The sequence below is a fragment of the Papaver somniferum genome, chromosome 2 (assembly GCF_003573695.1).
Source record: "Papaver somniferum cultivar HN1 chromosome 2, ASM357369v1, whole genome shotgun sequence".
In the NCBI taxonomy this organism is placed as follows: Eukaryota; Viridiplantae; Streptophyta; class Magnoliopsida; order Ranunculales; family Papaveraceae; genus Papaver; species Papaver somniferum.
The window spans coordinates 208,966,204-208,981,189 of record NC_039359.1 but is presented as its reverse complement, the minus strand read 5'-3'; the positions used below and the strand labels follow the sequence as shown (position 1 = coordinate 208,981,189).

Below are 14,986 nucleotides of genomic sequence, written 5' to 3'. Positions count from 1 at the left end.
GCGTGATGATATCATACAATCTGGTTTTGTGGGTATACCTCTATGTAATCCCTCTATGTAAGCCCTCACGATATCATACAATCTGGTTTTCAACAAAAACACTTACCAACTTATGATTTTTTATTTTTGGTGTAGGAGCCATATGCAAATGGGAAGTACGCTCGGGATACAGGAAAAGAATTCATGTTTTATCAATGCTACCTAATCATGAAGGCTAACATCCCGGAACTTAACACGATACAACCACCACCAAATCATCCTCAAGATGGAGCGGAAGATTAAAAAAACCGCATCAACGACATGATAGTAATGGTTTTGTGGGCATAACTCTATGTAAACCCTCACGAGACAAAACTCGTCCGTTATTGCCACATAACGGTTTAAATGCTTGACGCACCTACTATGTATTGCCTAGCATTCACCAAAATTTATCTAAGAATAAGATTCAATAATCGTTTAGAGGCCTTTATTCATTCAATACATGTAGCCCTTAGGTTAATATCAAATTATTTGTAATGGTGTATGTTTAACCGACGCTACCCTGATAGAAAGTATACACACATAACTTGTCGTATTATCTGCGAGTGTAAACTGGGTGTAGAAGAAAAGGTCAAAAATATATATATCCAGCGCGCAAGTTGTAACCGCGTACTGGAAATACGCAGTTTGAATCAGCGTGGCACGCTGTTTGCAACCGCGTGCGGAAGAATATTTCCAAAGAATATTCTTTTATACGCGGTTAGGAACCGCGTTTGGTGCTTTTTCCACACACAGTTTCAAATCGCGTCGGATTACTTCCATCTTGGATCCAAACCACACGCAATACTCTCTGGGAAGCAAGGCTACTATTCATCCAAAAACGACACTTTTACAGGGAAAAATCTTGGATCCTGGATTAGAGCCAGCCTTAGACGATCGACTTCTCCCTCTCACATAAGCTACAGCTAGGCATATATGGGTCTTCAGTTAGAGTTTGGGACTCTTACTGGGCCTGTGAAAACAGTATGATTGAGCTTGACTAATTGGAAACTAGGCGCTAGATGCATGAGGTAACTCAGGTCACTCAGCTGGTCTCCGTCATCTCGCCTCTTCTTATGTTCCGGTCAACAGTCAACTGATCAATAATTGCAGACAAACTTTATTGATATCAGTACGGAATAATGTTTTGAGTAGATTATTTACTATCTAATCGAGTCGCAGTAAATAAGACTCATCTCTGATTTTCTTGCCGACCTCAACGAAATCAAGTTAAGAAAAATAAGATCTTTTGTGGTCTCTATATATTCTTTGACAATACATGTGCATATCATAATGTTAGCCTAAGTTAAAAGATAAATTGATGAACATACCCATACCCAGCTGTGTTATGTTATATACATAAACCCCTCATCCTACTGCGTTTGTGTGTCATTAATGTGGTGCTACCCCATGAACTTGCTGTTTTCTGATTGTGATTTCGTAGACCTATCATTCATGCACGTATAGGAAGACTATTAGATTACCGGCCCTTCTTCTAGCTAACGGTTGCATTGTGGTTGCATAAATTTATGTTGGGATATCGACTTAGCTGTAATGGAACCCTGTTGATGATGTCACTGTAGTCCACGCGCAATTAAGGTCGTTGGTGATGATACCAGTCGGTGTCAAATTCTTTATCAACCCAAAGAAGATGCAACCTCCAACTCCTAATAAGTAATAGGCATATATAAATATTTTGTATCCGTTATTGCATCTCTAAACACCTAACCACCTCTGTCATATTAATCGAAATTAATTTCGCATTACCACCTCTGTTGTTTTTGGAAATGCGACCATTTGTCTGACGGACAGCCTCGAAAACTAGTAGTAGTATTAGTTAGTGGTAATGTTGACACTGTAGCTGGTCCGACGGCCAATTTAAAGCCATCATACTAGTGTATATATATGTATGTGGCCATCCCTCTTGGCCATTTATACACACTAATTAACCCCATTCGTAGTATATCAAAGATATGGCTTCTAAACCAGGCGTCCTCACTGAATGGCCATGGACACCTCTCGGAAGGTTCAAGGTATGAACATTTACAATCAAATTTTGCTTAATATTACTCTTCACCATCAACAAGTAATTGATTTTTTTTTTCTATATTCTGTCACATATATAGTACATATTGTTGGCTCCATGGGTGTTGGATAGCATGTCTCCGTTGTTCTTTGAAACAAATGGCAGGAAATGGGACTTGAGTTACTCCCTCAATTTTCCTTTTCTCTTGTGGAGAGTAATTCACAACCAAATTTGGATAAGCTTTTCTCGTTTTAGAACCTCCAAATCCAAGAATAGGATACTCGACAAGCCTATCGAGTTCGAACAAGTTGACAGAGAAAGCAACTGGTATGTAAGAATTTTTATGTGATAGCTAACTAGAGGGGTTCAGAGTTCAACTTATATAACTAACATACATATGTACATATGTTGCAGGGATGATAATATCATAATGCAAGGCCTGATGTTTTATATGGGACAAAAATATCTGGAGGGTGCTTCAAACCTTCCCATCTGGAGAACTGATGGTATTGTCATAACAATTCTACTTCACACCGGTCCTGTCGAGTTCCTCTACTATTGGCTTCACAGATCTTTGCATCACCATTTTCTCTACTCTCGCTACCATTCCCACCATCACTCCTCCATTGCCACTGAACCCATTACTTGTAAGTAATTATGAACTGGTTAACTTAACTCATCAATGTTTTACTTGATAAAATTTGATGATGATGCTAACAGTATATGCGGAAATTCGATTTTACTTGTTTTACATGTTCGTACGAGCAGCTGTGATACATCCATTCGGGGAGCACCTCATGTATTTCCTACTGTTTGCGATACCATTGTTAACAATGCATTTTACCGGGACTGCTTCGACAATAGGTCTTGCTGGGTATATCACTTATATTGATTTCATGAACAATATGGGTCACTGCAACTTCGAATTTGTACCTTCTTCTCTCTTCACAACCTTTCCATTCCTCAAGTACATCTTCTACACCCCATCGTAAGTATACATATATATATATATATATATCCTAGCTAGTCTCGACCGATCCCAGTAATTTACTTGCTTGTTATTGTATATCCAAATTAAATTACCCAATAAATATGCATAAATTATTTTATTTTTTTGTTATGATTCAACAGATATCATTCACTTCATCACACCCAATTCCGAACAAATTATGCACTATTTATGCCGATGTACGATTACATATACAGTACAATGGACAAGTCTAGTAACACTCTTTATGAAACCTCGCTAAAAAGGACGGAGGAATCACCGGATGTTGTTCATCTAACTCATCCAACTACACCGGATTCAATCTACCATCTACGGCTAGGATTTGCCTCTTTAGCCTCAAAACCATACATGAAAAGTGCTGATAAGTGGTATTTCATCATCAAATGGGTCCTATGGCCATTAACATTTTTATGGAGCATACTGTTTCAAAGGATGTTCAGTCGCACATTTGTACTCGAAAGCAACACTTTTGATGATCACCATGTAACTAAAAAGATGCTCAGGATACAAACATGGGCAATACCAAGATATTCTTATCAAGTAAGTAGAAATAGTTACTGTAATTACTGGTCACATTTTCCTTCCCATATACAGTATGATTTTCAAAACTAACCTCGAGTTTAACCATATATATACATGTTTTGTTGCTGTTGTTTTGAAGTACAAAAGGTTGTCACGGCAAAGAGGAACAATAAACAGTTTGATTGAGAAAGCCATACTTGATGCTGATAAAGCTGGTGTTAAAGTCTTAAGCTTAGGCCTCTTTAATCAGGCACGTATTTATCCTTATTATGCAGTGCTAGATTAGTTGAAAACCGAAAGTATAAATGAAAACGAAAACACATACTAGACTCGTTAGACTACTAGCTAGTTTCAAGACCAACGTCTACTATGGACAACCTTAATTAATACACTTTCTTTTCCAAAAAGAAGATTTATTTTTCAAGATACGCTTTTATGTCGGTAACATTTGGCCGTGTAGATTGGGGATCACATTGTTGATCAAACGTTGTTATATAGTTTAGATCTCACGGATTTATTATAGAATTTCGAACTCAGATCATTGGTATAATCACTCAGTGACTTTATCACTATATTCCTGTTATCTATCTGAACGAAGTCAGTTCTCCTGCGCAGCTAGCTTAGCAAAAATTTATGTTTCTGTCGTCCAACATTCTTCTTCCTACTCATCATTCAATGTATACAATACTATATCCGTACCATATTGAAAGGAGGAATTTAAGGTCGATATTCCCATGTGATAGTATAAATATTAAATTTTGGTAGATAGTAAGTTAACAGTGTGCATCAGAGTAATTAGAGGGCAGCCATACAAATGGCTGGTAGGGGAGAGTGACAATGAGAGAAAACTGCTCAGATGAGATCAGAGGATGAGCTGATCACGCGGACTGTGAAAAAATTTATACATTAATTTGATTTATAGGGAATAACTTTATATTCGTCATAAAAGCTAGTGAATTTAAATCCGAAAACTGTTTAGATGGAACAGGAAAATCATAGTAACAAAAATCTACCCGGTCACTCTAATTTTAAAAACTTTTAAACAGTGGAGTTCATAGTCGGATATAGAGATTTTTCAACCGTGAAAGTTTTGGTCATTTTATACAGTGGCATCTTACTGTTACGCCTAAAAATATTTCATATTTATTCTAATTGTACATAGTTAAATTGGCAAATGCATGTATCCAAAGGGTATATCAATTATCAAAATGTGATGAGGACAATTAAAACAAAAAAAAATCAAATTTTCTAAAGCTAAAATCGTTATTTCAATATTGGGGTTTGGGGACACTTATGTGGCTCGTTTTTAGGCGTTGCTACCCTACTTCCCAACGAGAGAGAAGGCGAGAGTTAGATTTCCCTTGTGGGGAATGCTAGTTGAACTCTCGCAACAACTCTCTCTCTCTTCCTTCCGTAAGGTCGGAGGTAGAGTACATTGACGCATATATTGGTGGATATAATTTGGCCCGGGGAGTAAGTGTCATATGCATGTTTAAGTTTGATAAGCTGGAATATATATGCATGCTGCAGGGAGAAGAAATGAACAGAAATGGTGAGGTATATATTCAAAAGAATCCAACATTGAAAATTAAGATTGTGGATGGGAGAGTAGCTTAGCGCTGCAGCTATCGTACTTAACAGCATCACTAATCTTAAGACGCAGCAGCAAGTAGTTGTTATGATGAGAGGGAAACTTACAAAGGTGGCTTGTTATTTGGCTTTAGCTTTGTGCCAAAGAGGAGTTCAAGTTGTGGTTAAGTTACAGAAGAGTACCAAAGATTTTGAGAAACTCAGCTCACGGTTTTTCAGCACCTCGTCATCGTCACAGGCGTCGTTATTGGCAAAAAATAATTTGATTCCCTCCAAAAATTATAACAATGTTCATGGCAACCGTCAGGTAAATATACCTAGTCATGCCTATGTTCAGGTGATAGATCCCAAACTATGTGGCTATTACTAGTTGATGAGCTCTAAAATATATGTGCGCCTCATGTATGTGTAGGTTTGGTTAGTGGACGATGAATTTAGCAGCGAGGAGCATATGAGTGCACCAAAGAAACCATCTTCATTCCATATTCACAGATCCCTCCTTGGTTAAATTTCAAGAAGAACACAAAAGGAGCTGCTAATATTCTTCGCAAGGATTGTATTTACTATAGTACCCCAGCCATGATAATCCCTTCATTTCTCGAGAACGTGCACTCTTGCGAGGTATGTAAATGCTCATTTTGATAAGTTAAACGCGCTCAAGTTTTAAAAATTTGTAATTCATAACCATGTCCACCTGCGGAGTAGTTAACATATATTTCCAATTGGATAATAATAATTATAAACAGAACTGGTTGCCAAGAATGGTAATGAGCGCCTGGAGAATAGCAGGAATGTTACACGCACTGGAGGATTGGGAAGGACATGAATGTGGGAACTGGTTGATCACGGAGGATGATGGCATGATTGATAAAGTATGGTCGGCTAGTTTACGCCATGGTTTCCGCCCTTATTATTTGCCCGTATCTTGCACCAGCACTATCATCTCTGCTTAATTAGTCGCCTAATCAGCTATATCTCTTGTTATCAATTATGTTCAGGATTATGATTGTGGGATATTATCTGTGGTTCTTCTACTTTCTTACTATCCCTTTTTGTGATGTAAGTAAACTTCTAAATAATAATACATGGAACTGAGAATATTTATTAATTGATTAAGAATTTTAAATTTCTACTTCATACGGTTCCTATCTGTATAATTACTCCTCAAAATGAAATTCACGATGAATGATTTAATGATTGTAACAAACAATTATATCGACGGTAATTCTAATCCAAAACCATGAATTTTACATTATTGTGTCTCAAAATCTGTAAATTGGTCGTCTTTTATTAGATGGTGTGTGTATCTCTTCATAAATTCTCAACTAAAAATGAACTTCACGGTGAGTCAAATTCTAAATTAGTTTTGTTGTCTAATACATGATAATTGCTACGAAACTCATTGGAGAACAAATTCGAACCCAAAATCATGGAGACAAACATCAATAGAAGAGGATAAAGGCCTCGGTCTTTCATTAGTAAGACTAATAAACCCAAAGCCAAACATAATACAAACACCACAAATATTCTTTTCTTGTTTCCAGAAGAAGAAAAAGAAAAAGAAAATAACAATAACATGAAAGACACCGTTGATTACTTACTATAGTTATTACTTCTTAAGTGTCTATCTGCATCCGTCACTGTAATGAAGGACCTAAATACTATAAATACCATCATCCTTCTTATCATCATCATCATCTCCTTCTACTCCCATCCTTGATCCAAACCTGCTAAAGAAATGGTTGACAAGGTTGTTTGATTTCACAACAATGTGAAGTTTCAATTCATTGATCAGTGTATTTTATATACACGGTTACAATTGTGTTTACAAAAATAAGGAAAGGAAAATAACTAAAGATCCGGAAGACTTAAAACAAGAATAGCAACAAAATTGGGAAACAAAGTGTGTACAACAGAATGTCGTCATAGGAACGACAGCATAATGTCGACATACGTCGTCATAGTAGTCTGATTATTGTAATACCCCCTCAAGTTGGAGCGGTAGAGCCCGAATGAACGCCCAACTTGGTAACCAATTGGCCAAACCGTGGAGCACCTAAAGGCTTTGTAAAAATATCTGCAAGTTGATCGGAGGACGGAAGATACTTCTGCAAAATCAATCCACTAATCAACTTCTCACGAACGAAATAACAATCAATTTCAATATGTTTAGTACGTTCGTGAAATACAGGATTCTGAGCAATATGAATTGCTGCTTGACTATCACAGGAGATGGTGATAGGAAGAGGACATGAAATGCGCATGTCATTAAAAAGATATCGCAACCATTGTAGCTCAGCTGTTAAGTTGGCCAATACACGATATTCGGCTTCAGCCGAAGAGCGAGAAACCGTTGGCTGCTTCTTTGATTTCCAGGAAATAGGACTGGAACCTATTGTAACTAAATATCCTGTGGTAGAACGCCTAGTTATAGGACATCCTTCCCAGTCTGAATCAGAGTATCCATGTAAAGAAAGATTACTGGACGAAGAAAGAAAAATACCATGTCCAATGGTACCTTTAATATATCGTAAGACACGATGGGCAACATCAAGATGAGCGGTATGCGGATGCTGCATGAATTGACTCAAATAATTTACGGCATACGTAATATCTGGACGAGTCACAGTAAGATACAAAAGTCTTCCAATAAGACGACGATAAGAGCTGGAATCAGGTAAATCCTTACCATCAATAGGTAAAACTTAAGATGTGTATCCATCGGAAATGATGAAACACGAGCTCCTGTAAGTCCAGAATCCTTAAGAATGTCAAGAATATACTTTCGTTGACATAAAAAAATACCTTTAGAGGATCGTGAAACTTCAATGCCTAAGAAATATTGAAGACGACCAAGATCTTTAATTTAAAAATGAGAGGCAAGACGTGATTTAAGAGAAATAATGAAATCATTTTCTGTGCCAGTAATGATGATATCATCTACATAGACAAGGACAAAAATAGATGTTGTGCCTTGATGATATGTGAAAAGAGAATTATCACATATAGATTTCTGAAATCCTTCCTGTAATAAAACGGAGGAAAGTTTGGAAAACCATTGACGAGAGGCTTGTTTAAGACCATAAATGGATTTCTTAAGTTTAAAAACTTTGAACTCACCTTTTCTAGCTAGTCCGGGAGGAATTTTCATGTATATTTCTTCATCTAGATCTCCCTGAAGAAACGCATTATTGACATCGAGTTGATGAAGAGACCAATTTTTAATTGCCGCAATAGACAGTAGGACGCGAACAGTCACCAGTTTGGCAACAGGTGCAAAGGTGTCATAGTAGTCGATTCCTTCTTGCTGAGTGTATCCCTTTGCCACGAGACGAGCCTTGTATCGTTCCACGGTACCATCAGATTTACATTTGATTTTAAACACCCATTTGCATCCATTGGATGTTTTCCCTGGTGGCAAATAAACAATAATCCAAGTGTCATTTGCTTCGAGATCCATTATCTCTTTTGCCATGTTGCACGCCATTTAGGGCATTGAGTGGCTTGAGAAAAGGATTTGGGTTCTGCGGACAAAATAACCTTAGTAAGGAAAGCTTTATGAGAAGATGAAAACTTGTCGAATGAAAAATAATTAGTCATAGGATGAACTGAAGTTGAAGTACATTCAGAAAAGCAGTAGAATGATAGTGAGTGAGTGAGAGTGAGTGAGTGATAGTCTTTTAAATAGGCTGGTGGATTCCTAGCACGAGAAAATCGAGAATCTGTAGGAGCTGCAGGTATTTGCTGCAGATTTGAGGAGTCCACAGAAGGGACTGCAGGTGCCGATAAAGGAGCATGTGTAGGTCCTGGATCATCTGCAGGGATAGAGGTAGAAGAAACTGCAGTTACAGGCGGAAAATCTGTGCGTGTAACAACAGATGCGTCTGGCGCGAGAGTGAGAACTGGCGTGTTCGGCGAACTAGAACCGGGAGATTTGCTGCTCGGCAAGGATTGTGAGCGAACAGGAAGAGCATGAGGTGCACTGGGAAAAGGATCAGTGGATGCAGAATCCAAGTCACTCGGCAGAGAATCAGTAACATTGGAGTTTCCTGTATGGCTGTCAGGAACGTGCATGGAAGGATCATGCAGTGAAGACTGTGACAAATGCACAGGAGTAGAAGATTGTGAATTAAAAATAGAATCGTAATGAATATATTCTGAAGATTGCACAGGCGGGGATGCCTAGAAGTGAGTATTGATATCATGAAATGGGAAACAATCCTCATGAAAAACGACATCCCGAGAAACATATATATGTTTTGATTCGAGATCAAAAATTTTGTACCCTTTCTGACCATGGGGGTAACCAATGAAAATGCCTGGTTTAGCACGCTGATCAAACTTATGAGATATTCTCGTGTTTCTGCCAAAACACAAACAACCAAAGACACGCAAAGACGTATAGTCCAGAGATTTATGTAACAACAGTTCATGCGGAGTTTTGTGAGCCATAACTGGTGTGGGCATTAAGTTTATTAAGTACGCAGCGGTGAGAATACACTCACCCCAAAAACGAAGAGGCAAGTTGGATTGAAACCGTAATGAACGTGAAACATTGAGAAGATGTCGATGTTTTCTTTCGACAACACCATTCTTTTGTGGTATAAACACAACTGGTTTGGTGTAAAACACCATTTTGATGGAACCACTTTTGTAATTCAATGGATTTGAACTCAGAACCATTATCAGAACGAAAAGTATGTAATTGAGGAATGAGAAATTTATTGATACCAGAGGAGATGCTGGTAATAGAATGACCAAACTGAGTGATCACAAAAGCAAAAAAATATTTGAGAAACTTTAAAGTTTCGGATTTAGTTTTCATGAGATAAACCCAAGTACACCTAGTATAATCATCCACAATGGTAAGGAAATATTTCGCACCAGTGAATGATTCAGTTGCAAAGGGACCCCATATATCAGCATGAAATTGAAAATTGAAAAGGTCGTGAAGACAAAGAATGACTTTTATTAAACTTCAATCGTGTTTGTTTTGCCATAGGGCATACATCACATGAATGATTAAACCGAGAGCTAATATAAGAAAATTTGGAAGCTAAAAAACGAAAACAATCCATACTAGGATGGCCGAGACGGCGATGCCATGTATCAACAGGCTTATTTGCAGAAAGTGATAAAGCAAATGGACGAAACATGAAATGATAAAGACCAGCGATGCGTTTACTTCATCCAATCTCCGTGTTCATGGACAGGTCCTGAAAGATACAATAATCTTTTGAGAATTTGAGACAACAATTCGTTGAACTAGTCAATTGACTAACCGAGATTAAATTGAATTTGAAACTAGGAATATAAAAAACTTCCAATAGTTTGAGAGTCAAATCAATATTTCCAATATGTGTCACGGAGGTAAGAGATCGATCCGGCAGTTGCATACTAATTGGTTTGGTAACCAAAGTATAAGTAGTAAAGAAAGAAGAGATGAACATATGTGATGAGTAGCACCACTATCTACTATCCAAACATGATTCGAACAAGATAAAATAGTACCTGCAAAGTTTGCAGAGGGGCTAATATCGATACCTTCATTGGCTGGATCTAACAGCGAGAGAAGCCGGGCATACTATGCTGCGGAGATAGTCGGTGCAACAACGGCCGACATAGGCACAGACGCTGGTATGGTGGCAGCAGCGAGAGGATGAGAATCAGAGTCTCTGGGCTTTGGTAAGTCCTTTGGATATCCATTCAGTTTCCAGCAGGTGGCCCTGGTATGACCGTGCTTGTTGCAATGGTCACAAAAGGGGCGTTGTCGTTTTTTATTTCCCGAGCTATGGTTGTTGTTTCCTCCAGGTTGTGCAGAGAACCTTTGGGCTCGATAATCACCACGAGAAGCATATAAAGTTTTCTGATTCAATCGTAGGAAAAGAGGAAGAATTGATACCTTGTTTGCTCTTCCTCCTGCCTAACATGGTTGTAGATCTTAGCAGAGATGGCATAGGTTCCATTAGAAATCTGGCTTCGCAGAGAGGAAAATCTTTCATGTAAACCCTGCAAAAATTCCATCGATCTATCTTGATTATGACGATCCACATAATTTTTACCTGCTCTACAGATGCATGGTTCGACCGGCCTGAAGGTATCTAGTTGATCCCAAAGAGTTTTGAGTTGAGTATAATACATCGCCACATTCAGATTCTCTTCTTTAATGTTGCAATCGACTGCTTGATTGCATAAGCTTGGATGCATTGTGATGTGAGAACCGGGACTTTATCTCCAGCCGTTGTTCACGCGCGGAAGGAATGTTCTGTGTGCTGGGTCGAATCCCTGGATCGACCGAGTTGGAAATCCAACTTCCAACGAGATCATCGCAACGCATCCAGTGAGAGATGTCTGTCGGGTTTGTAGGTTTTACAATAGTTCCATCTATGTATCCTGTTTTTCCTTTCGCACTAAGTGATTTCATCATTCCTCTTCCCCAAGTGCAGTAGCTTTCACTATTAAGAAGAGGAGTATTGATGACTGATGTAGGATTATCAGAAGGATGTACATAATATGGACTTGATGGAATTAAAACAATATCTGTTTCAGGATTAACTTTAGGAGGGTTTAGGTTTGATTGATCTTCTGCTAGAGTCATGATAATTAGGATTCTCAAAAAAAAAATAAATTAAGCTAGCTCTTGTATACCATAAAGAAATGGTTGACAAGGTTGTTTGATTTCACAACAATGTAAAGTTTTAATTCATTGATCAGTGTATTTTATATACACGGTTACAATTGTGTTTACAAAAATAAGGAAAGGAAAATAACTAAAGATCCGGAAGACTTAAAACAAGAATAACAACAAAATAGGGAAATAAAATGTGTACAACAGAATGTCGTCATAGGAACGACAACAGAATATCGACATACGTCGTCGTAATAGTCTGATTATTCTAATACCTGCATGCATCACAACTAATGAACATTATCTTTAAGATACGACCTTAACTCGAACGGTAGTCGTGAAAAAACTCATAGACTTGGTTACTTGAGGTCCTGTATATCACTCAAGTCAAAAAAACTAAAAAAAAAAAATCCATCTTTGTGATCAGAAATGAGAATTACGATGTATGAGGTGCCACACCAAAGATGAAGCTTTGAGTTTTAGGGCTCTCATCAAAGACTGGGTACAGCTCGCACCTGTAATAAATTAACAATCAACAACCGAACCGACTCCATCACAAAAAATGAATTATCTTTAAATTACGTAAATAGCAGATAACCCATATATTGTTGATCTTTTGTTGAAATAGAAATATTAGCGCATCTTACAGAAATTTTAATAAGAAAACACATCAATACAGGAGACTGTAGTCTGGTACAAGAAAATAAGGAGTATGTGATAGTCCACAAAACATGGACAAAAACGGCGCAACATGGGACAATAAAATCTCCCCAAGTCGAATAATTAAGTCCAGTGGGAATTTTCAGATGTGAGGATGCCCCTCTGGATGAGTTTTCATATCCAACCAGCTAGGGATTCGATATATATATATGTACCAATTAATCTCACCGCAAAATCTAGTTGTTTGATGAAATATTTTAGGTTTTAAATCGTTAATCCCAGTTTCTTGATTACAATTTCAGTCAAACTAACGTTTCTTAAGACTTTTTCCGCACTTATTTCCCTTGGTATGACTTTTTCTGCACTTGTTTCTTATGACTTGTTGTATATTTTTAGTTTTAATTATTTTATATGGCATTTTAAGATTTTTATTATAGAATGGAATTTCACTTTCAATTTTCACATAGTAAAATTAATTTTGGATTATATTGGTGTTTTTATTATAAATGTTGGTTAGACGTTCACATGTCTACAGTTTCACTACAAACATCCCTTGATCATTCACCGTATTCAATTGTGATGATAGAGCTTATGTATAACTAGTAATCAACACACGCGTTAACAGTGAACGACCAAAACTTTCTGGAAAGAGTATTTTCACTATATACAAATGACCCGGAAGGGAAAGAGATTTATGTATCATAATTGCTACTCAGCACGAGGCATCACTTTTCTTATATGGACCACCAATTGTTAGCCCGTCGTGCAGCGTGATGATATCATACAATCTGGTTTTGTGGGTATACCTCTATGTAATCCCTCTATGTAAGCCCTCACGATATCATACAATCTGGTTTTCAACAAAAACACTTACCAACTTATGATTTTTTATTTTTGGTGTAGGAGCCATATGCAAATGGGAAGTACGCTCGGGATACAGGAAAAGAATTCATGTTTTATCAATGCTACCTAATCATGAAGGCTAACATCCCGGAACTTAACACGATACAACCACCACCAAATCATCCTCAAGATGGAGCGGAAGATTAAAAAAACCGCATCAACGACATGATAGTAATGGTTTTGTGGGCATAACTCTATGTAAACCCTCACGAGACAAAACTCGTCCGTTATTGCCACATAACGGTTTAAATGCTTGACGCACCTACTATGTATTGCCTAGCATTCACCAAAATTTATCTAAGAATAAGATTCAATAATCGTTTAGAGGCCTTTATTCATTCAATACATGTAGCCCTTAGGTTAATATCAAATTATTTGTAATGGTGTATGTTTAACCGACGCTTACCCTGATAGAAAGTATACACACATAACTTGTCGTATTATCTGCGAGTGTAAACTGGGTGTAGAAGAAAAGGTCAAACAAATATATATATCCAGCGCGCAAGTTGTAACCGCGTACTGGAAATACGCAGTTTGAATCAGCGTGGCACGCTGTTTGCAACCGCGTGCGGAAGAATATTTCCAAAGAATATTCTTTTATACGCGGTTAGGAACCGCGTTTGGTGCTTTTTCCACACACAGTTTCAAATCGCGTACTCGGATTACTTCCATCTTGGATCCAAACCACACGCAATACTCTCTGGGAAGCAAGGCTACTATTCATCCAAAAACGACACTTTTACAGGGAAAAATCTTGGATCCTGGATTAGAGCCAGCCTTAGACGATCGACTTCTCCCTCTCACATAAGCTACAGCTAGGCATATATGGGTCTTCAGTTAGAGTTTGGGGACTCTTACTGGGCCTGTGAAAACAGTATGATTGAGCTTGACTAATTGGAAACTAGGCGCTAGATGCATGAGGTAACTCAGGTCACTCAGCTGGTCTCCGTCATCTCGCCTCTTCTTATGTTCCGGTCAACAGTCAACTGATCAATAATTGCAGACAAACTTTATTGATATCAGTACGGAATAATGTTTTGAGTAGATTATTTACTATCTAATCGAGTCGCAGTAAATAAGACTCATCTCTGATTTTCTTGCCGACCTCAACGAAATCAAGTTAAGAAAAATAAGATCTTTTGTGGTCTCTATATATTCTTTGACAAATACATGTGCATATCATAATGTTAGCCTAAGTTAAAAGATAAATTGATGAACATACCCATACCCAGCTGTGTTATGTTATATACATAAACCCCTCATCCTACTGCGTTTGTGTGTCATTAATGTGGTGCTACCCCATGAACTTGCTGTTTTCTGATTGTGATTTCGTAGACCTATCATTCATGCACGTATAGGAAGACTATTAGATTACCGGCCCTTCTTCTAGCTAACGGTTGCATTGTGGTTGCATAAATTTATGTTGGGATATCGACTTAGCTGTAATGGAACCCTGTTGATGATGTCACTGTAGTCCACGCGCAATTAAGGTCGTTGGTGATGATACCAGTCGGTGTCAAATTCTTTATCAACCCAAAGAAGATGCAACCTCCAACTCCTAATAAGTAATAGGCATATATAAATATTTTGTATCCGTTATTGCATCTCTAAACACCTAACCACCTCTGTC

The 14,986-nt window shown here is 37.8% G+C and overlaps 1 pseudogene; it reads left to right on the top strand.

The window, feature by feature from the left end:
* The first annotated feature begins 1,754 nt into the window (after window positions 1-1,754).
* On the top strand, window positions 1,755-6,281 carry LOC113350374 (annotated as a pseudogene).
* Window positions 6,282-14,986: the final 8,705 nt, after the last annotated feature.